A 5,323-nucleotide genomic window follows, 5' to 3' on the forward strand; every position below is an offset into this window, starting at 1 on the left:
GTCGTCGGGTGGTGAACAGTTCTCAGTATGCCGCTTGATGGTGTTGAACTCGAGCCTGTTGTGTTGGAGTACTGGTGCGAGGGTGGACGATAAGTTTGTCATGTCTTAAGTAGGCAGTTTCCCCTCTGTCACGTGCAGCTTTTAATTTTGGGAGGAGCTCTTTTCTTTTTTGTCGTACGGTATCTGTAAAGTCTTCGTTGATGTAGATGTTGAAGCCTTTTAAGTATTTTGCTTTTTGTAGGATCCTTGTTCTGTCTTTGTATTTTTGAAATTTCACCACAACTGACCTTGGTCGAGGTCTTCCAGGTTCATGTCTTCCTGTGCGGTGAGCTCTCTCCACCTCAATTTGTCCCTGTAACAGCAGCTTTTCCTTGAGGATTTTTTGAACTTTTTCCTCTGTTTCAGTCCACGTTTCTCCCGGTGTTTCCTCAATTCCATCAATTACCAAGTTGTTTCTTCTTGACTGTCCTTCCAAGTAGTCCATCTTGTCTGTTAATGCTAGCATGCCGTCGCATATTTTGTAGATTTCTGCTTGCATGTCTTTGGAATGGCCAGTTTGACCACAGTGTGTCTAATTTGCAATGACAAAATTGCATCGATGAAACGGTCGAAGGTAAAGCGGCACTTTGACACGCGCCATGCTACGTTCGCATCAAAATACCCTGCGGGAGACAGCCAAACGAAAGCATGCAACTCCGCATATGGACCCGGCAAGGTGACTCTCATTCCGCTTGCCTTGCTGGATCTTTAGCAATAGTGAGGAATGGAAAATCATTCACATTAAGGGTGAGTTTTATTAACATTATTTAAAAGTAAAAATTCAGAGGCTTATTATACTGTCATTTTGTTGAATTTACTTTTAAAACGCAGTATATTATATGGCTCTCACCGAAATACATTTCCAAATATTTTGCTTTCATGGCTCTCTTAGTCAAAAAGGTTCCCGACCCCTGCTCTATATTGTTCCGAGGTGTGAGTGTGAGTGCAGCTGGTTCTTTGTCTCTGTGTGCCCTGCGATTGGCTGGCAACCGGTTCAGGGTGTCCCCCTCCTAGTGCCCAATGACGGCTGGGATAGGCTCCAGCATGCCCCGCGACCCTTGTGAGGATAAACGCATTAGAACATGGATGGATGAATAGATGAAAGTAATATATATATATATATTTTTTTTGTCTTAAATTTTACTCTTGATCTCACCTGAATTTGGACTTGGACCTAGTCGACACACACTTGATTTTGGGCTCGATAAAGGTGGACTTGACGACAGCTCAGGTCACACAGCGCATGAGCTTGTTGCACATTCTGTATAGACATGAGGCGCGCGCATCAGAGTCCAAAAAAATCCCATTTGATTAAGATGGTAAATGGAGTGCACTATCAGTGTATCTACGTAACATGGTGCCTGCCCAGAGAGCTTTGCACACATCCACATACATTTCACATAGCCTACACTGTTGAACTCTGGAGCACGCTGGTGGCTGTCCTTTCATTTTAACTCCTACAATGCCAAAAAGTTTGATTTTGAAGTGTTGCTGACCATAAAGCTCTTGTCGCATTGTTGCTGGCAATTTAAAGTGTATCTTGAGGAAACCAATACGAAGTAGTCATGACTATTAATTCAAAGGTTTTCCTTCGCCGTTGTTGTTGTTTTTGTTGTTGTTATCTTCTTCCTCTGTCTTTTAGCGGTTGGCAAACAACTTTTGGTGCATTACTGCCACCCTCTGAAATGGAGTGGGCGGTGCAAAATACCATTTCACAACCTCCAAACTCAATTTTGCAGCACGCATACGTCTATTTTCCAAAAGAGAAACTCTGGATCTGATGCTGAATATTTGCACTCAGCTTCTTTGGCAGAACATGTTTTGGCCTGTTCTGAATGAACCTGTCCTGTTAAATCTCAACATGCTGTGAGTGACCACTCAGCTCAGTTTCAAGGTTTTGGCAAATTTCGTCTCGATATTCTTTCTGTTTTCCTGCCGTGTGATTTTGAAGGTGACCCAAAGACTCAGCAAGACCACTTAACATCTGTACAGCCATCAGGTGATAAATGCACGATGAAATGTTTGGCAAACCATCCAGATGTCAAAGTGTCAAAATGAAGGCAATGTTAATGCAGAGCGATGTGCCCTACTGCTGTTTTATATGAGCTGTCTGAAATATATTTAATTTAAAAAAGTGTTTTGAATGTAAATCTTTGACTGCCTTGGATATGTTAAACTCAGTGGTGTCAATGCAACGCTAACATTCTGATTTTCATACCGTTCCCGAGCTGTTAACACTGGTATATTTGCAATGTGGATCACTCAGTGGAGGCTGGTCAGCACGTCCGCCTCACAGTTCAGAGGTACAGGGTGCAATTCTGGGCCCGTCCTTCCTGTGTGGCGTTTCCATGTTCTCCCTGTGCCCTAAATTGTCCCAAGGAATCATTGTGAGTATGAACGGTTATTTTTCTCTGTGTGCCCTGCGATTGGCTGGCAACCAGTTCAGGGTGTACCACGGCAACTGCCTGAAGACAGCTGGGACAGGCTCCAGCACCCTCATGGGGATAAAACGATTCAGATAATGGACGGAGAGATCACTCAGTGATGCATATTATCTTGACTCTGATAAACATCAAAATGAAGGTCACATGACTACTTTTTTAAATCAACATACATTATGGGTTAAGTCCATCTTTTGGGCTCAATCTGTGAAATGCTTGAATCGAATAGGCCATCACATATATCACGATAGCAAAGTGGAAAACTAATTCTTATGGCCAGAGCACTAAGGTTTATAGTCAAGCCCACCTTTATCTTGTCCAAGTCAAGTTCATGTCACAAAGGCCCGAGTCCAAGTCCAAGCCCAGATGAGATCAAGAGTAACCCTTCGACAGAAAAATGTCATTATGATCTCTTCTTAAGTTTGCATCCCACTGAGGGGCGAACCTTTGCGAAGGTAGTAAATGTAGATTTCTTGTCAGCATTCATCAGGGTTCGATCAAAGTCACAAATGTTTGAAAGCTTGCGACAATGAAATCTGTTCGCAACCCTTAAAACTGTTAGTGAACGTATTTGCAACATTGAATGAACCCTGATGAAAAATCAATATCCCTCACAAAGATTCGCCCGCTCAGTGGAATGCAAACTTTCGATGACATGGAAGCCATCTAAAGCCATCTTTTTGTGCTGGAGCCCATCCCAGCTGTCTTCAGGCAGTAGGCGAGGGACACCCTGAACCGGTTACCAGTCAATCGGAGGGCAGACGTAGACGAACAACAATCCATGCTCACAATCACACCATGGGACGATTGAGAGTGTTTCATTAACCTGCTCTGTATGTTTATGGAATGTGGGAGGAAACTGGAGTACCCGGAGAAAACCCATACAGGCACGGGGAGATCATGCAAACTCCACACAGGAAGGCCAGACCCGGAATCGAACCGCGCACCTCTGCACTGTGAGGCGGACCTATTGTCCAGTCGACCACCATCCTGCCAGTGCAGGTAAACAACAGAAACAATTTGAAAAACCAAGTTGCTTAATTAATGATGGTTGACCTCGGGGGAGAGACAAGGAGGCGACTGGGCATTGGGGAGCAGCAAGTTGCACTGATTAGTGAAAGGCAGATGCAAAACAGTCATGAACTCACAGTCAAAAAATGAATATGAACGCGTAGCTGCGGCAGGGTTTGCTGTCCTCCATTCTGTCACAGTCAGGTTGACCAGTCCGATGGCTATTTTATTCACCTGAAAAACTTTCAGGATTATTTTGAAGTAGGACGTACATTTTCAGGACTAAAAACACAGGTGGACTTGGTTGAGTTGATAAAAATGTTTTCCGAGTCCAAAGGCCGAGTCCGAGACAAGTCCATAGTCAAATGCCAAGGTGTCCGAGTCAAGTCCCAGACAGCAAATGTCATGTCTGGACTCCAGTTAGAGCCCGGACTTGGGCACTATAGCCCTGTTAAATAGTTTCAGATTTTGAAGTTAGTGACAGTGCCCACATTTAGCCTCGTCTAAAAGGGCTCTGCTTGTGCAAACTGTGTATCGTGATTTTTTTTTTTCCCCCTCATGAAATAATCTCTGGTCATATTAAGACACCAATTAAATACAACAGAGTTTTGTCAGCAGTTTTCTTGTATGTAAAAAGAAAACATAATTCTCCATGAACAAAGCTGGACAATTTGGTTCCACAGCTGTTGCAGATTTTGCAGGAGATTATTATTCACATTATGAACTGTCACCAGCCCTTATGAGCACTATGCAACTTGTTCTCAAAGAGACGTGGTGAGTTCATTGTGTGGGAAGTTGAGTAAGTTGTTTTGTTACAGTTAAAAGTTTCGTGAATACTGAATAGATTATAAATTAACATGAGCATTAATGAGGGTGAAAAGCCCCTCAGTCAACAACAGATGACTTTTTGCCCTGTGTGTGTTTTTTTTCATGTTTGTTTTTGCATTGTGGCATTTCTAAGTTTTGGAGGGGAAACAAAGAAGGAAGATTTTCATGCATTAAGAAATGAACCTAATGCCATTATCAAGAGAGGCACAAATTACAGTATACTGCCATCACCAGAGAAACAGAATAATGCTTCAAATTTAATGTTACCTTGAGGGAAACTTTATATTTTTCTTACATAGGTTTTGTTTTGAAAACTGACATTTTCCCACATTTGGTTTGGATTGAGTTGATATGGTTGTGAGTGTAATCCAACTCTATGCTCACTTCAAGTGTCTTCATCAAGCTGTTCTTCAAAGCGTCCATGTTTCTGAGTTAATTTACACAAAAGGTATATTTAAAAGTACAGGGGAACCTCCAAAGTGGAACTGTTCCATAACTCAGATTGGCTTTCAACCCGGTGCCATCATGCCTGTACAATTATGATAAACAGGCAATGTTCTAACCGTTTTAAGTCTCAGGGTCACAGGAAAGCTGAAGTCTATGTCACCTGATAGTTGGTGCAAGGCACCCTGAATAAATCAACTGCAGGCTTGGTTGGCTCCAGGCAAGATGCAAACCTAATAAAGACAACTGGTATTGAAAATAGAAGGATGGCTATTTTACTGAGCAACCAGATCCATTCCAATTTCTGAGTCAGTTACAGTACTAGTTATATGGTTATGATCACACTTTGAGTCTTTGTCATTCCTAGGTGAGATCGGGGGGCTAAATCCATTGTTTTTATGAGCCAAATATTTTCAAACAAGGATTTTTTTCTCTAGTAGTGGAAACTGCTTGTGGAGGCTCTCAGTCGTACAGGATAGTTCCATCGTAGAAAGGGTTCTGTCAGTCGTCATCTGTACCTGTGGGTAAAAAACAAAAAACTCTCTCTCACAGAGAAGCGA

This window comes from Hippocampus comes, unplaced genomic scaffold, assembly GCF_001891065.2.
Source record: "Hippocampus comes isolate QL1 unplaced genomic scaffold, H_comes_QL1_v1.1 scaffold172, whole genome shotgun sequence".
Lineage (NCBI taxonomy): Eukaryota > Metazoa > Chordata > Actinopteri > Syngnathiformes > Syngnathidae > Hippocampus > Hippocampus comes.